Source organism: Mobula birostris, chromosome 9 (assembly GCF_030028105.1).
Source record: "Mobula birostris isolate sMobBir1 chromosome 9, sMobBir1.hap1, whole genome shotgun sequence".
NCBI classification, from domain to species: Eukaryota; Metazoa; Chordata; class Chondrichthyes; order Myliobatiformes; family Myliobatidae; genus Mobula; species Mobula birostris.
Window position 1 is genome coordinate 15,188,996 of NC_092378.1, and position 23,432 is coordinate 15,212,427.

At 41.4% G+C, this 23,432-nt stretch overlaps 1 protein-coding gene across 3 annotated transcripts in view; it reads right to left on the reverse strand.

Moving 5' to 3' along the window:
- Positions 1-21,563, reverse strand: part of LOC140203322 (small integral membrane protein 29-like) — a 104,021-nt gene extending 82,458 nt beyond the window's left edge. Inside the window, exon 1 of one of the 3 annotated variants that reach the window (XR_011887341.1) lies at positions 21,409-21,563. The gene's annotated coding sequence lies outside the window, so the exon portion shown is untranslated. Of the gene's footprint in view, positions 1-10,829; positions 10,848-21,408 lie in introns of those variants that run through there. The other 2 variants (XM_072269342.1, XM_072269346.1) reach the window with 2 other exon arrangements.
- Between the last annotated feature and the right edge of the window lie 1,869 nt (positions 21,564-23,432).

Here is a 23,432-nt window from a genome sequence, read left to right on the forward strand (position 1 = left end):
CTGTGAAGATCCCTGCTGCACCTGGTGACCCTGTGATCTCTGTCTCAGAGGCCGATGTTAGACTGTCTTTAAAGAGAGTGAACCCTCGCAAGGCAGAAGGTCCCGATGGAGTTCCTGGTAAGGCTCTGAAAACCTGTGCCAACCAACTAGCGGGAGTATTCAAGGATATTTTCAACCTCTCACTGCTATGGGCAGAAGTTCCCACTTGCTTCAAAAAGGCAACAATTATACCAGTGCCTAAGAAGAATAATGTGAGCTGCCTTAGTGACTATTGCCCGGTAGCACTCACATCGACACTGATGAAATGCTTTGAGAGGTTGGTTATGACTAGACTGAACTCCTGCCTCAGCAAGGACCTGGACCCATTGCAATTTGCCTATTGGCACAATAGGTCAATGGCAGACACAATCTCAATGGCTCTCCACACGGCTTCAGACCACCTAGACAACACGAACACCTATGTCAGGATGCTGTTCATTGAGTATAGCTCAGCATTTAATACCATCATTCCCACAACCCTGATTGAGAAGTTGCAGAACCTGAGCCTCTGTACCTCCCTATGCAATTGGATCCCCGACTTCCTAATCGGAAGACTACAGTCTGTGCGGATTAGTGATAACCTCCTCACTGATAATCAACACTGGTGCACCTCAGCGGTGTGTGCTCAGCCCACTGCTCTACTCTCTGTATACATATGACTGTGTGGATAGGCACAGCTCAAATACCATCTATAAATTTGCTGATGATACACCCATTGTTGGTAGAATCTCAGGTGGTGACGAGAGGGCATACAAGAGTGAGACATGCCAACCAGTGTAATGGTGCCGCAGAAACAACCTGGCACTCAACTTCATTAAGACGAAAGAGCTGGTTGTGGACTTCAGGAAGAGTAAGACAGAGGAACACATACCAATCCTCATTGAGGAATCAGAAGTGGAGAGAGTGAGCAGCTTCAAGTTCCTGGATGTCAAGATCTCCGAGGATCTAACCTGGTTCCAACATATCGATGTAGTTATAAAGAAGGCAAGACAGCGGCTATAGTTTATTAGGAGTTTGAAGAGATTTGGCATGTCAACAAATACACTCAAAAACTTCTGTAGTCGTACCGTGGAGAGCATTCTGACAGGCTGCATCACTGTCTGGTATGGAGGGGCTACTGCACTGGACCGAAAGAAGCTGCAGAAGGTTGTAAATCTAGTCAGCTCCATCTTGGGCACTAGCCTAGAAAGTACCCAGGACATCTTTAGGGAGCAGGGTCTCAGAAAGGCAGCATCCATTATTAAAGACCTCCAGCACCCAGGGCATGCCCTTTTCTCACTGCTACCATCAGGTAGGAGATACAGAAGCCTGAAGGCACACACTCAGCGATTCAGGAACAGCTTCTTCCCCTCTGCCATCCGATTCCTAAATGGACATTGAAGCTTTGGAAATACCTCACTTATTTTAAAATATACACTATTTCTGTTTTTGCATGTTTTTAAAATCTATTCAATACGTATAATTAATTTACTTGTTTATTATTGTTTTATTTTATTTATAATTATTATTTTTCTCTCTGCTAGATTACGTATTGCATTGAACTGCTGTTGCTAAGTTAACATTTCACGACACATGTCGGTGATAATAAACCTGATTCTGATTCTGATAGAACCTGGGGTGTTAGTTGCAAATGCCGATTTTTTAAAAAAACACGAAGTGCAGGAAGAGTGTAGAGATAGATCATTGCTGAGGAAGTAGAAAGGGTTAGAAATCATAAATGGCCATCATAGCTATTGAACAAAGCAACTTAAATTATAAAATCTTAGAGTCAGTGCAGTGTTGGCAAGATATACACATTTATCTGCATTTTCTAATTCGGTGAGTTGTCATGCATAGTGGAATGGAAAGCTGCAAATTACCAAAAGAAAGCGACAAGAAAAATACAGTCGCGATGAAGGGAATATTATTACAAAGATTTCCTGCATTGCTGTCATGTGCCTTCTTATAACAAAGTACATTCTTACTATCAAGTCGAGCATGTAAGTCATTTGACTAGCATGATGCAGTCTTGCAGGATTCAAACTTATTCTTTAGTCAGTCATGTAGCACCTTCTGCTGGATATTAGGTGGTACTCCAGAGATTTATTGTACCCAAATGTACTGAATTTTGCCAAATTCATTTTACTGAATGTGTTCTGAAATTCACTTTAAATGCTTCAATTGCACTTAACGACTTTTAGGCATGACATCAATTTAAAGAATGTAATAACTCCCTTCAATATTTTCTGTCAAGTCAAACATTGCATTAGTCATATTATATTTGCTTTGGTATTATAAATGTACAACTGTGAAAATGTTTTGGGTAATAACTTGCTTTAACTAAGCTGATCTTTGAGATGAGCAGATTGGCTTTTTAGATAAAACTGAATACGAGGGGTGATTGATAAGTTTGTGGCCTAAGGTAGAAGGAGTCAATTTTAGAAAACCTAGCACATTTATTTTTCAACATGGTCCCCTCCTACATGTACACACTTAGTCCAGCGGTCATGGAGCATACGGATTGGTCCACAGCAGGGGTGATTGATAGGTTCGTGGCCTAAGGTAGAAGGAGATGAGTTATTAACTTCAAACTTTCTGCATAATCACTTAAAGAGTTGAACTGCACGTGCATGTAACGACAGCGTCTTGGACATCCAGGTGGTCCACAGCAGGGGTGATTGATAAGTTTGTGGCCTTAAGGTAGAAGGAGATGAGTTATACAGCTCTCGTTAACTGCACATGCAGGTCAACTTTTTGAGTGATTATGCAGAAAGTTTGAACTTAATAACTCATCTCCTTCTACCTCAGGCCACGAACTTAATCAATCACCACTGCTGTGGACCACTTCTGGAGGTCCAAGACGCCGATTTCTACAAAGAAGGGATCCGTATGCTCCACAACCGCTGGACTAAGTGTGTAAATGTAGGAAAAATAAATGTGCTAGTTTTTGTAAAATTGACCCCTTCTACCTTAGGCCACAAACTTATCAATCACCCCTCGTATAATATTCCTATATTTTCTAGACTTCAATGACACCCAAGTCTTATTTGCTGCTACAAAAATACCTGTACCTGTGACCCTGACTGTAGTCCCCCCAATCATTATTTCTCAACTACTCCTTGTCCCACCCTGCTATACAACAGAGCCAGTGCTGGTGCCCCTCAGCTATGTGGAGTACTTTGCCATGTCTTCAACCTGAGCCTCAGGCTCCGGAGGGTTCCTGTACTGTGGAAGACGTCCTGCCTCGTCCCTGTGCCGAAGACGCCATGCCCCAGTGGCCTCAATGACTACAGACCGGTGGCGTTGACCTCCCACATCATGAAGACCCTGGACAGACTTGTTCTGGAGCTACTCCGGCCTATGGTCAGGCCACACTTAGATCCCCTCCAGTTTACCCACCAGCCCCGACTAGGATGCCATCGTCTACCTGCTGATTCGTGTCTACGCCCACCTGGACAAGCCAGCGAGCACTGTGAGGGTCATGTTTTTTGACTTCTCCAGTGCGTTCAACACCAACCGCCCTGCTCTGCTGGGGGAGAAGCTGACAGCGATGCAGGTAGATGCTTTCCTGGTGTCATGGATTCTTGATTACCTGACTGGCAGAGCACAGTACATGCGCTCATGCGCTTGCAACAGTGTGTGTCCGACAGAGTGATCAGCAGCACTGGGGCTCCACAGGGGACTCTCTTGACCCCCTTTCTCTTCACCATTTACACCTTGGACTTCAACTACTGCACAGAGTCTTGTCATTTTCAGAAGTTTTCTGATGACTCTGCCATAGTTGGATGTGTCAGCAAGGGAGATCAGGCTGAGTACAGGGCTACGGTAGGAAACTTTGTCATATGGTGTGAGCAGAATTATCTGCAGCTTAATGTGAAAAAGACCAAGGAGCTGGTGGTAGACCTGAGGAGCGCTAAGGTACCGGTGACCCCTGTTTCCATCCAGGGGGTCAGTGTGGACATGGTGGAGGATTACAAATACGTGGGGATACAAATTGACAATAAACTGGACTGGTCAAAGAACACTGAGGCTGTCTACAAGAAGGGTCAGAGCCGTCTCTATTTCTTGAGGAGACTGAGGTCCTTTAACATCTGCTGGACGATGCTGAGGATGTTCTACAAATCTGTGGTGGCCAGTGCTATCATGTTTGCTGTTGTGTGCTGGGGCAGCAGACTGAGGGTAGCAGACACCAACAGAATCAACAAACTCATTCGTAAGGCCAGTGATGTTGTGGGGATGGAACTGGACTCTCTGACAGTGGTGTCTGAAAAGAGGATGCTGTCCAAGTTGCATACCATCTTGGACAATGTCTCCCATCCACTACATCATGTACTGGGTGGGCACAGGTGGGCCAGAGACTCATTCCACAGAGATGCAACACAGAGCGTCATAGGAAGTCACTCCTGCCTGTGGTCATCAAACTTTACAACTCCTCCCTTGGAGGGTCAGACACCCTGAGCCAATAGGCTGGTCCTGGATTTATTTCCTGGTATAATTTACATATTACTATTTAACTATTTATGGTTTTATTACTATTTAATTATTTATGGTGCAACTGTAATGATAACAAAAACCAACTTCCCCCAGGATTAATAAAATATGACCATGACTATGACTATGTGTCACTGATCTGAAAGCTGCTGTCATTTTCTCTTGAGAGATGGTATCACCCAACAGTCTCCAAAGTGGTATACTTGTTTGAGAAGGGAACAGCCCCAGGAAAGTCCTGGGCTGCTACAACTCCCCTCCTGCCAATAACCCACTTTTCTGACCATACCTTTGGTGTGACTACTTTCCTGAACTTCCTGTCTTTAACACTCTCTCTCCTGTCCGCTCCTCAGTGTTATGTTTTACAACTCCAAAATATAAAAACTAATTAGAAACAAAAACACGGAGCCAGGAATAACTCGTGTACATTTTTAATTTTACTTTTAGCAGGACACACACGTATGACACGGTGGTGTGATGATGTATACCATTCACGTGCTTCATACATGAATTATTTTTTTTAATGCTTAATCAAAATAACTGTGTGTGTATATATCAGTATCAGATTTAATATCACCTGCACATGTCATGAAATTTTTTTACTTTAAGGCAGCAGTACAATGAAATACATAATAAATGAATATAGAGAAAAAACTGAATTACACTAAGTATTTTATATTATATATATAGACACACACACACACACACACACACACACTTGGTGTCAAGTTAGGAAAACGGGAAGTACAATGAGATCTGGGTGTCCTTGTTCATCAGTCACTGAAAGTAAGCATACAGGTACAGCAGGCAGTGAAGAAAGCTAATGGTATGTTGGCCTTCATAACAAGGGGAGTTGAGTATAGGAGCAAAGAGGTCCTTCTGCAGTTGTACAAGGCTCTGGTGAGACCCTACCTGGAGTATTGTGTGCAGTTTTTGTCTCCAAATTTGAGGAAGGACATTCTTGCTATGGAGGGAGTGCAGCGTAGGTTCACTGGGTTAATTCCAGGGATGGTGGGAATGTAAGATGTTGAAATATTGGAGTGACTGGGCTTGTATACACTGGAATTTAGAAGGCTGAGAGGGGATCTTACTGAAACATATAAGATTATTAAGGGATTGGACACGCTAGAGGCAGGAAACATGTTCCCGATGTTGGGGGAGTCCAGAACCAGAGGCCACAGTTTAAGAATAAGGGGTAGACAATTTAGAACGGAATTGAGGAAAAACTTTTTCATACAGAGGGTTGTGGATCTGTGGAATGCTCTGCCTAAGAAGACAGTGGAGGCTTATTCTCTGGATCCTTTCAAGAAAGAGTTAGATAGAGCTCTTAAAGATAGCGGAGTCAAGGGATATGGAGAAAAGGCAGCAACAGGGTACTGATTGTGGATGATCAGCCATGAATGGTGGTGCTGGCTTGAAGGGTCGAATGGCCTACTCCTGCATCTATTGTCTATACACATGTCTATTAAATAATTAAGTTAAAAAAAATACGAAAGTAGTGAGGTAGTGTTTATGGGGTTCAACATCCATTCAGAAATCTGATGGCAAAGGGGAAGAAGCTGTTCCTGAATCACTGAGTGTGTGCCTTCAGGCTTCTGTACTTCTTTGCTCATGGTAACAGTGTGACGAGGGCACGTCCTGGGTGGTGGGGGTCTTTAATGATAGACACTATCTTTCTGAGGCAACGTTCCTTGAAGTGGTGTTGGATCCCATGGAGGTTGGTACCCATGATGGAGCTGATTAATTTTACAAGTTTCTGCAGCTTACTTCGAGTTTGTGCAGTAGCCCCCCAACCCGACTCTCCCATACTAGGCAGTGATGCAGCCGGTCAGATTGTTCTCCATGGTACATCTGTAGAAGTTTTCGAGTGTTTTAGTTGAGAAACCAAATCTCCTCAAACTCCTGATGAAATATAGCCGCTGTCTTGCTTTCTTTATAGCTGCATCGATATGTCGCATCCAGGTCAGGCTCTCAGAGATACTGACATCCAGGAACTTGAAATTGCTTACTCTCTCCACTTCTGATCCCTCTATGAGGCTTGGTTTGTGTTCCCTCCTCTTACCCTTTCTGAAGTCCACAATCAGCTCTTTGGTCTTGTTGTTATTGAGCGCAAGGTTGTTGCTGGGGCACCACAACTAACTATCTTGCTCCTGTATGCCCTTTCGTCACCATCTGAAATTTTGCCAACAATGGTTGCATCATCAGCAAATTTTTGGATGTCAGTTGAGCTATGCCTAGCCACCCAGTCATGGGTGTAGAGAGAGTAGAGCAGTCAGCTAAGCACACCAGTACTGGTGTAGTACACCAGTGTTGACTGTCAGCGAGGTGGACATGTTATTTACAATCCACAAAAATAGTGGTCTTCCGATTAGGAAGTTGAAGAACCAGTTGCAGAGAGAGGTACAGAGACCCAGATTCTGTAGCTTTATGATCAGGACTGTAGGAATGATGATGTTAAATGCTGGGCTATAGTCAATAAACAGCATTCTGACATAGGTATTTGCACTGTCCAGGCGATCCAAGGCTGTGGAGAGCTATTAAGATCGTGTCTGTTGTCGATCACCCCCTTGAAAGACAGCCTGGCATCTGCCTCCTAGACAGAGTTCACAGGGTCACCAGATGCTGTAGGGATTCTCATAGCTGAGGTTTTATTCTCCCTTTCAAGTGAGCAAAAAGGCGTTGAGCTCGTCTGGGAGTGAAGCATTGCTGCCATTCATGCTGTTGAGTTTTGTTTGTAGGAAGTAATGCCTGCAAATCCTACCAAAGCTCTCTTGGAACTGCAATTAGCTCTTGAAATAGCCCTCCACAAGTCATATCTGGTTCATCCACAGCTAAAGTAATATTTACAATATTACTGATATATTGAATATACAACACTCCTCCCTGCTTAGCTATAAAATCCAACTCAATAAGCAATGTATCCCAACTTATATACATAAGGTACACTATTTAATACAACTACTATAAAGACATCCACAGCAAAGTATATTTTAAATTGCCCCATTGAGGCCTAAAGATTTAATCACTGTGCAGGATTTCTTACTCCTGTGGTATAATGTCTTTCCTAACAAGGGAGGTCACTCTGCTTGGCAGGTGAGACTTGTGGCTGTGAAAACAATCTCAGGTCCTGTGGTCTCCTCAGTGCTCAGTGGTTATAGGAGCCAACTCCGGGACTGCAGGAAGTGCTTCAGACACCTTTCTTCTTCTTTTCTCGGCTTTTCTCTCTGGATCTACTTCAATCCTTCCTTCTCTCCCGGTCCCAGTTTCTCTCTCTCTCTCTCTCTCTCGATCTCACTGTTGATCCCTTTCTAGGTCGTGCTCCATTCATGATCCCCATCACGGACTCCCTCAAGGTCTCAATCCCACTCACGCTCTTGTTCCAATCTATTTCTTTCTCATGTTCCTTCTCTCTTTCATGCCTTTCTCACACACGTAATCTATCTCTTCTCTCCTTTAAACTTGATTTTCTTTTTCATCACCTTTTTCTTCTAGTTTCTTGTGAGTATCTCTGTATTCGCTAGTTTCTGGAGAGATTAGGTCTCATTTATCTTCTTCCATTTCCATAACACTTACGTCATTCTCCTCATTCTTTTCATTTTCCTTCTTTCTAGAATGTGCACCTTGATCTTGGGAAGGTGCATTCAGTTCACTGGAGTATTCTCTTATTAATCCTTCTGTTGCTCCCTTTATGATCTGATCTACCTCTTGGTTTCCTCATCTATAACATCATCTGATCAATCCTCTGATTTTCTATCTCCATTGACACTTTTCTTTGTGGCCTTCCATTCATCCAGCTGGACTTTGGTCTTTTAGTATACTTTTACAAGCAGCTTTTTGTCCCCACTTGAAATTCATGCAATAACCTTAATGCACACAGAGTAAATTCTGGTTCTTTATACTCACAAAAGCTGAATGCTTGCAACTTTCCTGAAGCTCCTTGAACTTTTTTCCTGCTTAAAATCAGGCCACATCTCACAAGTAACTGCCTGATTAACAGATCAGAAGCTTTTTCAGATACATTGACTACAAAAACTGTGTAGTCAGACCACTGCTTTGTTCATTTTCATGACCCCCTGAGCAGCTCCCATGGTCCAATACAGTGCTTTGAAAGAGTATTCAGCCCCCATGACTATTTTCACATCTTACTGTCTCATTTTCTAGATTTAAAAATATTGAAGTAGGATTTTTGAGCTAACCTATAAAATATTGTGCATCAAGTCAAATCAAAAGAAACATTCCAAAACCTGTCAACAACAATTTACTAAAAACCAAATTTGTAAGACTGAAGAAGTATTTATCCCCTTTGTAACAACTACACTAACTTTCCTTAGGAGCAATACTGTATATTACCTTACCAACTCACCCAATATGTTGATGTAGAAAATTGGTGGATCACCTGATTAAACATCCCCTCTCTCTGTAAGGTCTAATAGTCTGGTAGCTTTTCAACAGACTAAACCAAAATGAAGTCAAATTAGCATCAAGGCAAGTCAGGGAAATGATAACACAGAGGCACAAATCTGGGACCATCTCAAAGGCACTGAACATACCTTGGAGCTCAGTGCAGTCCGTTGAGAAAAAGTGGGAAAAATATGAGACCACAGCCACACTGCCTAGATCAGGCTGCTCCTCTAAACTTAGTTACTGAAGAAGAATGGCACTTGTAAGAGAGGTGACTGTAATGCCAAAAGTCACTCTGAGTGAATTTCAGAAGCCAGTGGCTCCACAATCTCTAGGGCCTTAAGCAAAATGGGAATTTATGGAAGAGTGGCAAGGAAGAAGCCCTGACTAAAAAAAGGCTTTGTACATAAAGACTTTACAATGTACACAGAATATTCTGTAAAAATGTGGAAGGAGGTCTTATGATCAGTTGAAACTAAAGTGGAACTTTTTGGCCTTAACATTAAGCAGTGGCATAAATCTAATATTGTGCATCAGTCAGGTAACACCATCCCTAACTGTAAAGTATGGTGGAAGTAGGATTATGCTATGGGTATGCTCTTCAGCAGCAGGGACTGGAAATCTGGTCAAAACTGATAGAAAGATGATTGCTGTGAAATACAGGGAAAACCTGATAGCTTCTGCCAGAAGGTTTAAACTGGGGAGGAAGTTCTTCTTCAAGCAGAACAATGACCCAAAGCAAACTGCCAAAGCAACCATGGAGTGACTTCAAATGAAGAACAATGATGCCCCTGAGTGGCCCAGTCAATGTCCTGACTTTAACCTGATCAAACATCTCTGGCAGGACCTCAAGATTGTGATCCATCAATGCTCCCCAACAAACCTGACACTGCTTGAGCTATTTTGCAATGAGGAAGGGCAAACCTTGCTCCATTACACTGTACAAAGCTAATAGAGACTTATCCAAAAAGAATACTGGCTGTAGCAGCTGTGAGAGATGATTCATCTGAGTACTGAGCAAAGGGTGTATGAATACTTTTGAACTGCTCACATTTAAGTTTGTGACTTTTTAATTTTTTTATACTTTACAAAAGTGTTTCCCAATCTTTTTTTTACCCCAGCACCTCCCCAAAGCACTTTCGTACTTGCCAACATCCCCTCCCCACAAAGCACCTTCATACTTGCCTATGCCCCTCTTAGGCACGATATATTTTCCAGTGACCCTATACTGTAAAAACATGTCTACCATATGCCAACATGACAAAAATGATTCTACTTTAATTATTTTACTTGTCTTTACACCTAGCTTACACAGTGCCTGTGTGCTGTACAGCAGCTTTGATATCAATGTGATCCTTGAGCTTGATCATCTTTAGTTGAAATATCTGGTTCAAATTATAACAGCAAAAGCCTCAAGTCCCTATGCATAGCAATGTCCAAGTGGTTTCTGTTTTTTTTTTTGAGTATGTGGTTCACTGCACTACAGCCTCATTCAACAAGGTAGGAGGATGGAAATGCAATGAAGAGCAGTTTAGCTCTTCTCCAAAGACCAGGAAACTTCATTTGACAATGCAGCCACATACCACAAAAGATGGGATTTTTGCTTCTTCATCATTCTGAATTTTGATATTTCTTCTTATAAGCTCTCCTCCTGTTCTTCCACCTTGCAAAGAAATGGGTTAATTACCCAGTCCATAATTACCAGGTCATTCAAATCCCTGATCAATTCTGAAAATTCTTCTTCAGTGACTGCATGTGTAATTAGTACTCTTGCAAATCACCATCTGTGAAAGAGGGTGCCATACTTTCCATGCAAGGAAACTGCAAGAATGTACTTATCCCAATGTTCTGCTTATGCATTTCCAATTTTCTGATTAGAGTGGACACCGCACTTTTTGCCTGGATTAAATTGAAATTCTCACCTTACAGCCTCATATTTAGAATATTCATTTTGTCATACAGATTGGCTAGGTATGCCACATCTCCATGTAGAAGTTCAATGTTGTTTCCCAAGCTCTTGTTGACTTTGAGCAAAAATTCAATCACAGTCTCAAAAAGATCAAAAGAAACATTTTAAGCAGTAGCCTTTTACAGCCAACACACTTCAATGTGAAGGAGCAAATGTTCAAACTCTTCTTCGGTATCTTGGCGTAACTGGTGAAATATTCTGCTGTTTAATGGATGAGCTTTAATTTTGTTTATATTACAAGAGTCATGCTTGGAAAAAGTCACTAACTGAGATTTTTGGTTGTGAGGTGCTGATGATTAATCACACAATGGATTACAAACAGACTTGCAACTTCTTTTTTTCATAAATGCCACTAAATCAGCATGGTGATCTGTCATATATGGTGCTCTACCTGTTGAACAAGAAATCACGTTCCTAATCCGAATATTTTTAATGTCAATATACATTTTGGTCTAATCATAGATTGATTCTCCGTTGATATTTGTTTTTAACTTATTGCAGAAGAGAATCTCTTCATAAACTTTTCCATTTTTGATAAACTGTACGTATGCCATTAGCAATGCCTCATTGTCTTGCACAGTTAACTCATCAAATTGTATCCCAAGTACTGTTTTTTGTAGCTCTGTGCATAGTTGATACTCAATGTCTTCACTCATTTCGTCAATACAATGAGCCACAAAGTTAGTACTCAGAGGAATTGATTTTAAAATACTGGCATCCATTTTGAGAACAGTGGTGAGCACTTCTGATACAGCAGGCATTATTAATCTTTCACCAATTGTATGAGATTTTCCACACTTTGTTATCAATTTGGAAATGTTATAAGAAGCAATGAGACCACTATCAAGGTTATTTTTTGCTTTCCTGGTAAATGACTCAAGTGTGCAACGCTTTTCAAATGTTTCTTTCGTCTTCTGGAACTGAGTAATACCATAAGTAGCCTTTTCAAAGTTTCTTTTACAGAAGTGTTCCTACAATTTTGATGGTCTTAAGGCTTCATTAGACAGTACAGTACTACAAATAAGACACATGGGATGTCACTGATCTGACGGGAACAGAAAAAAACCATACTCCAGGTATGTAACATTGTATTGACACATTTTCTGTACTTAGTTTCTTAGCAGGATTAGAAATCAAGGTTTCACCACCTTTGGACTCAGAGATTGTGCCATACTTATCCATCATTAACGAAGCTAAACTAAAATTTAAAAATTAACACAAACTGGGAATGCCTCTCGGATGTTGACAACGGCAGCGAGTTGACACAGTCAGTCAGGTTTCATGCCTCAAATAGGGTGATGCTTATTCCCCCCACCCCAAGAATCTTGAATGCCCCCTGGTGACTTCTATTTCCTCTGACTGCCCCCTGGGGTGGGTGGGGGTGGTACTGCCCCTTTTGGGAATCACTGCTTTACAATTTTCCCTGTTTTGGGGCTCTACTGTGAAAAAAGGAGCATGGAATTCACAAATAAAAATCCTCAGCTAAACTCATCAAAATCGCTGGTTGTAACACTCTTATCTGAACAAAGCGTTGGGGGCTGAATACTTTTACAAGGCCCTGTATGCTTTCCAACCAGAGGCATAAAGGCTGGGACCAACACCTTTTTGGGCAATGATTCATGGTGTGCAACATGAGAGACAGTTGTAGCTTCATCCAGTACCTTTATTAATTGGCCTCTTTATTGTTAGACGTATTCATATCAAGATCTGATATTGATTTTAGTTTGAAAAAAAATGATCATTAGGAAATATGCTAATGTGAATTCTGTGCAGCCCTAAACACTTAACTACTAATATTACATCGACTCAGGCCTAGGGTGCTGGCGTCGGGCACAATGACGGACTCTCCACTTCTCCCTCTCCCTCATCAGTGTGTTCAGTTCATCTGCATTAGCCACACCACTGTCTTCTAGGAGCGTGTTGACCATAGTCTTGGGAGGGTGCCCAGGGTTCATCCTCCCGTGCTTGGGCTCCCATATGATGACTAGGCTGGCAGGTAGCTCGGGGTGGCGTAGACAGTGCCCCGCTAGTTGCCGTCTTCTTGCCTCGATTTTAGTGGAGAGCATCGGTAGGTTATTATAGAGCTCAACGTTCGTCATGTGCTGTTGCCAACGCACATCAAGAGCCATCCGGAGCATTCGTGTATAGCAACCATCTAGAGACTTTTGCATCGTCTTGGTGAGTGTCCACGTCTCCCATCCATACACGAGAATGGACTCTATGACTGCTATGAAAATCCTCTTTTTAAGCCCTCTGGTCAGGTTCAACTTCCAGATTTCCTTCATGTCGTTCACAGCCCTCCACGCCAGCGCCTTCCATATCTTTATGTCCTTCTCAGAACTCATCACTTGTAGTCAAAGACTTTCTTAATAAACACTTAAAATGTAGGTCAACAACTCATCTTAAATATAACAATTTGGGAGTAATGGTTTAATTCAGGAATGAACAGGTTAGCATTCATTTCAAGAGTTCTAGAAGATTTAATGCTGAGACTTTATAAGGCATTGGTGAAACTATATCTGGAGTATTTTAAGCAATTATGGGTCTTATTTATCAGCAAAAACGTGTTGGCATTGGAGAAAGTCCACAGGAGGATTATGAGAATGATCCTAGGAATGAAAAGGTTAACACATGAGGAGTGCTTGATGACTCTAGGCTTATACTCACTGGAGTTTAGAAGAATAAGGAGGGGATCTCAGTGAAACCTATTGGATATGGAAAGGTGTGGATAGAATCAACATGGAGAGAATGTTTCCAATAGTGGGAGAGTCTAGGAACAAGGAGCAGAGCCCCAGAATAGAATATCCCTTTGAATAAAAATGAGAGGGAATTTATTCAGCCAGAGGGAGGTGAATCTGTGGAATTCATTGTCACAGGTGATTGTAGAGGCCAAGTCATTGGGTATATTTAAAGTGGAGGAAAGATTCTTGATTAGTAAGGGCATCAAAGGTGAGGGGGAGAAGGCAGGAGAATGGTGTTGAGGGGGAAAATATATTAGCCATGATCAACTGGTGAAGCAGACTCAGTGGGCTAAGTGCCCTAATGGTGCACTGATGTTCTATGGTCTCCTCAGTGCTTTTCAATGGATTAACAGAATATACCCACAATTGAGATTCCAGCAATATGGACCAGATATTATCCACACCATCATTCAGGAGCATTAAATTGGAGGCTGGACACATCATCTACTTAAGTCAATATTAACAATTCAATCCCTTTTAGTTATAAAACAGCAGTATTGGTAGGAAGCAAGTCACATATTTTAAATGAAATCAAATGAGAGAGCATATGAACAGTTGTGAGAAGTTGGAGGGATAGTGAACAATAAAATGTTGCTGGGGTGGGGGGCAGTGAAGGCCAATGTTTATGCTCTTCACAAACTCAAGTTCTATCCACTAGTACCGATGTCCAAATGAAAGGTCATCACCCTAAAACATTAACAATTTCTCTCTTTATAGATGCTGCCTGACCTGTTGAATATTCTTAACATTTTAATGTTCAGTTTCAGATTTCCAAAATCTGCAGTACATTGACATTAGGTCCTATTAAGCAAATTAGGAGTTAAACTAAGGGAGTTCAACCATTGCTCGTTTTAAAAATATTGATCCATATATTAAGGTTTCTTTAATTTCTGATTTGTCAATACACCCTCCTTTATTTCATTTTACTAAATTGAAAGGTGGGAAATAAAGGTGAGGGAACATTCTAAATAAAAATATGTACAAAGTGGCCTTAATGTACTTTTTTCATTTTCTGTGCTTTTGAAAGCGACAGATTGATAAGGTATCAAGCACATTGCTTTTTTTTAAACTAGTAATTTGATTACATTTATGCAAACATTTAAAATAGGGTGGCACAGTAGCACAACACTTTACAGTCCCAGCGACCCGGGTTCAATTCCTGCCACTGCCTGTAAGGAGTTTTTACGTTCTCCATGTGACTGCGTGAGTTTCCTCCAGGTACTCCAGGGTTGCCTCCCACAGTCCAAAGACCTACCAGTTGGTAGGTTAATTGGACATCATAAATTGTCCCATGATTAGGCTTGGATTAAATAAATTATCAGAACGGGGATCGCTGGGTGGCAAGGCTCAAAGGGCCAGATGGGCCTGTTCTGTGCTGTATCTCAATAAACAAAAAAATTAACTCTACTCAAATAGAATGTTTAATAAATAAACAAAAAGCTTTATTACGTGCATTGCAAGTAATGGCAATTAAAGCCATGCAAATAATTGTACTCATGAGTCATAGAACTACATAAATAGATTCCAGGCAAGGAAGTTGCCAGCAACATGCATTGTGGCCTCCACAACCACCACTATTCAAAAAGCATCTAACATTATACCTTCATATTTTAATCTCTTTCCTTTCCTTTGCTTTCTATTTTTCTCCCTTCACTGCCGTTCATGCCTCTGCTCTTTGTTAATCCCCTATTTTATTACTTCAATATTTGGGATCAGAGTTCCTGAATACAAGGTAATGTGAGAAGCTGTGGTGTGGGCTACTTATATCAGGATACTGTTGCCTAGAATGATTACTCCCTCCATGTTCCCTAATTCTGTAATATTTGCTCTCATTATTTTCAACCCCTTATTCTCTTACCATTTGAGGGTATGGGTTCTTCTATTTTCCATTTTGGTGAAGGAAGTAACCAGAACAGCTTAAAATTAAACATCCTTTATTGAAGATAAATAATACTCAACCAACAGCAGTGACTCATATAACGATAATCAGAAATCATAGTGTACACAGTTCTTAAAAAGATATACATCATTCTGCCTTTGTGCAGTGGACAGCATCCTGACGAGCAGCGTCTCTGCTTGGTATGGAGGCTGAACAGTGGCAGACAGGAAGGCTCTACAATGGATCGTCAAACTACCCACTGCAACAGGGGCACCAGCCTACCTGCTATCAAGAACATATATACAGAAAGGTGCTGGAAAAGGGCCAGTAACATCATGAAGGATCCTGCCCACCCTGTTCATGGACTGTTTATCCCCTCCCATTAGACAGCAGGCTAGATAGCATCCGCACTAAGTCCAGCAGATTTAAAAGTACTTTCCCCAAGCAGTAAAACTGATCAACAACTCACCCACTAACTCCACCACTACTTTATTATTTCCTGTCAGTCACCTTATGTACAGACTGGTGACACTCTATGGCCATACAATCAAACTATATATATATATATATATATATATAAGCTAGCTTATGTACATTGTGGTTTTCATTATTACTGTCAGGGTTTTTTTTGTGCTGCATTAGATCCGGAGTACTGTAACAATTATTTTGTTCTCCTTACTGTTTACTGCTTTATAGCTTTTTTTTGATTATTTAGAAACTTTTCATCTATTTTTGAAAGCACCTTCACTTCACAGAATTTTTTTTCATGTGCCTCAGACTTTTGCACAGTACTGTGTATATAAACACACACATATATAAAAATTATTCCATCAATAAATTGTTTACACTGAATATAACATTATGAAGTTAAACAATCATAACCTTTACGGTCAATTATTCTAAATTTATTTAACCATTAATCATTTTCTAGCCATGACCCGTAACACCACAATATAATCAAAACTATAATTCTACAGAATCTACTGTAGCTTAGAAATTGATAAGCACAATAAGTTACTTTCCAATAAGTTTTACAAATAGCAAATTTTGCAACCCATTTATATTAAACATACATACCATGAATACAGAATATCTCATACATTTCTAAATACCTACTGTGATTGCTAAACTTAACAAGGAACAATACATTAATTACAGCTATACAGTACCTCCAAGTATGTACCCCTCATGTATTGTAGCCCTAAAACAGCGAAACCTCAGTTATCAGGACTGAGAACCTTGCAGCTTGTTATATAATTACCAACTTGGATCAAATATAGGAAGGTCTGATTATTACGTTTGCAGACATTATGGAAATTGGTGGAGTTGATGCTGAGCAAGATACTCATAGGCTGCAGAATGTTATTGATCAGTTTGCAAGATGATGTTGGATCTGATGATATCGATCCAGAGGCTCTTCAGTTCAAGAATAAGGCATAAAACTTGGTGTTACAGCCATTTTATTAAGCATTACAAGAATAAAGAGACAAGGAAAAGAATCTATGGTCATCTCACACTCAGTCTAGAGATTAAAAAACATTAAATAAATAATAATTAGCCTATAAAGAGACAGATTCAAGTGCTACAGAAATACTGAGAAGCTTCAAGTATCGGACATGCTACAATTTCTACAAAATTTACTCAGCAGTTATACGCAAGTGATTACATAAAAATACATGTATGGGGTAGATTAAACTACAAGAAAAGTAACAAAGACGAGAAGATGTCCTGATGAAGGGTCTCTGCCAGAAATGTACTCCTGTCCATAGATGCTGCCTGACTTGCTAGGTTTCTCTAGAATTTTGGATGTGTTGCCAAGAAAATAACAATTTTACACCCTAAACCAACAATAGGCAGAACCATTAAATTTAATCTTGATAAGAGCAAAGTGTTGGCATGATAGGATCTCACCGAGTACTGAGTGTCAGAGGAGCTTCAGCGTACAAGTTCAAAAGATCCCCATGAACGCTGAAGCTGATCAGAGAGTGAGGAAAGCATAGGACTTCATTAAACAGGGCAGAAAATATGAGCAGGCAAATTATGGCACAACTTTAAGAGCATTGGTTAGAACAGTCTGCTCGCCATATTGTAAGAAGAATGTGCCTATACTGAAGACAGTGCAGTAGAGCCTCCCCAGGATGTTTGCTTGCAATGAAGTATTTCACTCAGAAGAGACTGGAGAAGTAGGGTTTAATATCTTCAGAATGGAGGACACTGGGGGAGGGGCATGGGTAAGTAGAGAGTAATAAACTTTCCCCCAAATCAGAAGTGTCATTAGTTCAGGGCAAAGGGCAAGATGTTTAGAGGGGATCTGGGGAAGAAAGCATTCATCTAAGAATAACACCGTTCCACCACTACTCTGTCTTCTATGCGCAAGCCAGTTCGGGTAAGATGGTGGCACGTTCAGACACAGTGGCCTCTCAGAGGCCAACCAAAGCTGTTTTTTTCTTTTGTTAAATGTCTTTTTTTTAAATGATCGCAAGACAATGTTGGACTCCAAGAATTATGGGTACTCCAGGTCTACACCATCAGTGAACTGCACATTGGCGGAGGTGCTGGACTTGGTGCAGACAGTGTTGCTGCCTGTTACAGGAAAGCATCAAAGGCAAAGGTTGGTGCTTAAAGGAGGTGTGCAGTGTAGCCGTGGGTGATTGTCTTGGTCATTTCTCTTGCAATCTCAAGACCCTGTTGGACATTGATAAAGCAAAATGCCACAGGTCTGTTTCCCTCGTTTGTGGCATGACAGACAGCAGGGGGAGCTGCAAGGCCTTGGTTGTAGTGAGGACTAGGCCACAAGCATGGGCTTGCCTGCTGCTGCAGTCCAGGAGTGGACACTAGAGGCAGTGTAGTGCGGGGTCTGCACTCGGTTGGGGGCAGACCTCTCCCAGAGCTGCCCTCTAGTGCTCGATCAGTGGAATGACAGACAGGATTGCGCATGCATATTTGCCTGCACACTGCCAGGCAGTGCACTATCAATTTGCAGGACATGTCACTCAGGGACCTGAGCTACACAGTATGTTTTTTTTTGTGTGACTGTGTATGTGCTTGCTATTTTGAATGTGCTGTGTATGTTTTGCACCTTGGCCCCAGAGGAACACTGTTTCATTCGCTCTATTCATGTATGGTTGAATGATAATTAAACTTGAATTTGAAATTGAATTGAATTTGACCCAAACTACTAAGTCACCATGGATCATTGAGAAGCATCAAGATGAGCACTTAAATCAACAATTCATGGAACACTACAAAGTGTTGATAAATGGGTATTTGGCAGGATAACGTTCCCATCTGTTGTGCTATATAGTTTTGTCTCTCTGATAAATTACAAACTGGTACATTCCAGTATTTGCCATTCAGAGAAAGCAGCTGCAATAAAGGCTATTCAATACCACCTGCCCAAGAAAGAGGCCATGTCGGGAGAGAGAGAAGTTCCGTCGGGAGAGCAACCAATTTGAAGGAGGAACATTGCCAGGTAGTGGTCAGGGTGAAGCAGAAGTGATACCACTGGGACAGCAATGGAGCGGAATTGAAAAGGAACCTGTCAGAATAATGAGCTAATAGTGGCCAGGGCTACTTCTTCATTGAATGCCGTACTTGTTGAAAAAGCAGATACAGTGCCTATAAAAAGTATTCACCCATCCCCCGCGGAAGTTTCAGTGTTCTATTATTTTACAACATTGTGTCAAAGTGAAAACAGGTCTCTACAAATAGTGTCCCGGTAGTTGCCGAGGTCATTTTTCAGAAAGTTTGCAGGGTAAGGTGGTAATAATATGGAGATTGAGGTTTAGGCAAACAGGGTTAAATAGTACATTGTTTTTCCATGAAGAAACAATAAGAGGTGTGAGTACTGTAAAGCAACTAGAAACGATTGAGCATATACTGATGTCCAATAGAATCTGGGGGAGGGGGTGATTGTAAAGTTATCGAGATAAAAACAATTTAACAGTGCTGTAACAATATTTTCAGAAAGGATCACAGGATTATTGTTTTAAATATATTGTGCAGTTCCTTAAGAATACGGGTCTTTTTAAATATAATTTAATACAATTATAAATATGCAAGATTTAGATATCCTGACCCACACTCCAGTGCAGGAGGTGGCGGTAATGCACCTTAAAGCTGTTTGCCAACCGCCTTAAAATCTAAGCAAAAAGTTTTCAGGTCTGCCTCTGCGAAAGCAACAAAAGAAACAGCAGGTAAAATATTCGTTTCCCGAACTTTAAAGTACTTTAAATTTTCACTTTCAACGGATCTAGACTTAGAATTTGAGAAATCGATACACCTGGGAGAAACATGACCTAATCTTTCAGCTGATCACTATTAAAAGATCCCGTTCCTTCTCAGTAAACTGCCTGCCCTCTCCTCACGATCTGCAGGTTGGAGCAGTGCTCTGGTGTCTCTTTAAGAATTGTGTTCCGAAGTCACAGCTGCATAGTTATGTGCTGGAAACCAGACAATATTGTGGTAGAGGAGCTCAGCTCAAGCGCCGAAATCGGGAGACTTCGCTGTTAATTTGTTCCTTTCACCCGCAATTTAAAGAAAAAACAGCGACCAACCATTTTAACACTTAACTGTTTTCAATGACACACTGATCTAACGCTCTCAAAGCAAAGCAGAATATCTTTTTATAAAATTGTTATATAATCTTGTTTCGAATATACCCCGCCCATACCAAATTATCTTCTGCTCTCGCTAATGACAATACCTCGCACTTCCCTAAAGCTCACCCACAATGGTGAACAACCACAGTATTTTTTTTTAATTTTAGCGAATGCTAGTAACATTTTCACCACTTAAGGTAAGGAAACAGTCCACATAAGCGAAAACAACCCAGGAACCAGTTAATTATTTCACTTTGTACCTTTTAGCAGTTAATGGCGAATTGAGTACCAATCTCAGGTGTTCGCCCTCGAGATTGTTATTTAATAACACGAGAAATAAATTTCATTATTACGCCAGTATATATTTAATCATCAAGACTATGAGAACATTTTCGACTATTTATTGATACAGTACTAACTTGCATAACTTTTCTTAACTGTTTTCTATTATGTGCTTGAAGCTATTGTATATAAAATAATTAGAGTCGCACGTTACAAATAGAAAGAAAATGAAGTCTAGGATGCCAATACAAATTTAAGGATTTTTTTACTGCTTCCGCCACTGAGGATTTTGCAAAGAACAACGATTCTTACAATCAGTCTTACGATTTTCAGAAAATGTTTTGGGAGAAATATCTTGGCTGGCATTCCGTATTGAAACGAATGTTAGTTCATTGTAAAATATACATTAAAATATAAATTTATTTCGATCATTAAAATCAACTCGGGCAAAACGTGGTGTCATTTATCGTACTCTGATAGCTAAAGTGCTAAACGTATTTATAAATATCGATATTCATAAAGAGTCCCTTTGTATTGATTGACAAATATAAATACAAGCAGTACTGAATCTGGTAACTACCACAGTAACATTAAGAAAAAGTTCGTCATTTTTCCACGCTGTAATAACCGCTGATCTCAAGCACTGAAACTCGCTGGATGATGTTTGGGGAGGGTCGCACTAGTCTAAATAAAGTGAAATTTGAGATGGACCGAGAGAAAAAAACAGGGGTGGGGGAAAGTTGAATAAGGTCAAATGCTGAAGATAATGATATTACAAAAGCAGGGTCGTGCTGACATGTTGCACTCCGGGCGACTCGTCCCCCCGGAAAGGAGACAACTTCACCACCAGCCTGGTTACCTCAGCTGTCAACATGCATCTCAGTCAAACTCACAGAAACTTCGCAAACTTGTGACATTTCGCGAACGAGTGAAATGAAGATGTCCTGCCCTGCCGTTTAGAATGGTTAGCTGATACCCCTGAGCCCTACGTGCCAGTGACATTATCTCAAAGGCCGTTGATTTACTCACCCCAACACAGCCGGCTCCCTTCGTTTCGCGTCCCCGCTTCCTCCAACACCAGCTCGTGCGCATGCCTGGCCGGACATGCCGCAGTGCGCGCGCCCAGCATTCTAGCGGGGAGATGCGCGCGCACGCGCGGCTCTGGAGGAAAGAGTCCGTCAAGATCGCTGCTATTTCAGCTGCTGCAAGTTCTTCTGGTAGTTTCTAAGATATCGTAAACGTGGAATAAAGTTTCTCTCTCCCCACCTTTCAAATTTACTCGTCAGCTTTTTTTTCTTTAGTCCTGCCGAAGGGTCTCGGCCCGAAACGTCAGCTATACTTTTTTCCAAAGATGCTGCCTGGCCTGCTGAGTTCATCCAGCATCTTGTGTGTGTTGCTCGGAGTTCCAGCACCTGCAGATTTTCTCTTGTTTATGAATAAAGTTATTGCGAGTTTGCCAGTGTTTGCTTTGTTTGATTGTTGTATCCTCTACTCCAAGAGGGTGGAGACACGAAGGTGGTAACCTTCAACCTACTAACACAGATGTGAGCTTCAAATAGCCGCTGCCAGCTCGGGTTTCCAGGGCGGCACAATGACGGGTGGGGACTATCTGCATGAGTCTATTCTACACAAACTCTTTGGTCGCGTACAGTATTTGCATTCGTATTTTAGCAATTCCTGTTTGTTTACCAGGAATCCTCACGGAGTCGAGGCAGTGCCTTATTTTAGGATTTTCTTCAGATACTGGTCGGATTACTGTTTGCTTAAAACATTTTCTGCATTTAATTGAGGATGGAATTTATTGATGTTGACGTACACTATCCTGCCGTTTATTTTAGCTAGAAGCTTTTAAAATAAACAACAGGTTTGATTAGTGTTGATAGCCTCTTTGAACTCAATATCTTCCTTCTCACTTTAGAACTCACTTCTAAAAAGCCGATTGTTTGTTATTAAATACAGGCAAACTAATAAATGCACTGAAATGTCGGTGGATCAATTAACAAGGTCAGCGCTTCCCGTGTCGCTCATCCAAATTCCACGATCACGGTAACAAATATAGTGGGGGTTCTACACGAAAACTGCATTTACTCTGCATAGCATATAGAGCTGTTGCCAGATTTCCATCCCGAGCGCCGCTGATGTGTGGCGTTTGCATGTTCTCCTTGTGAGTGCGAGGGTTTCCTCTCGGGCAAAGGTGCTACTCATCGGTTACTGTCGTAGAAAAGCAGCATCCATCATCAGAGATCCCCACCACCCAGGTCATGCTCTCTTTCTCACTGCTGCTGTTGCGAATGCTCCGGATGACTCCTGAAGTGAGTTGGCAACAGCACATGACGGACGTCGAGCTCTGTAACAACCTACCGATGCTCTCCACTAAAATCGAGGCGAGAAGACTGCAACTAATGGGGCACTGTCTACGCCACCCCGAGCTACCTGCCGGCCTAGTCATCATATGGGAGCCCAAGCACGGGAGGCCAAGACTGTGGTCAACACGCTCCTAGGAGACAGCGGCGCGCCTAATGTAGATGAACTGAACACACTGATGAGGGAGAGGGAGAAGTGGAGAGTCCGCCATCGTGCCCAACGCCGGCACCCTAGGCCTGAGCCGACCTAGTAGTAGTAGTTAAGTGTTTAGGGCTGCAAAAAATTCACATTCCACCAGGTTTGAAAACAGTTACTACCATCAAGCTCTTGAACAAGAGGGGATAACTACACTCACTTGCCCTGTCACTGAGATGTTTCCCACAACCAATGATCTCACTTTATGGATTCTTTATCTCTTGTTCTCGTTATTTATTGCTATTTATTTATATTTGCATTTGCACAGTTTGTTGGCTTCTGCACTCTGGTTGATCTTTCATTGATTCTGTTATAGTTACTATTCTATAGATTTGCTGAGTGTGCCCACAGGAATATGAATCTCATGCTTGTATATGGTGACATAGATGTCCTTTGATGAGAAAATTTACTTTGAACTTTGAATTGGTTGCTGTAACGTATTGCAAGCAGTTGGTAAGAAAATTGGGGTGAGGTGGGGAGGGGAGAGGAAGTTG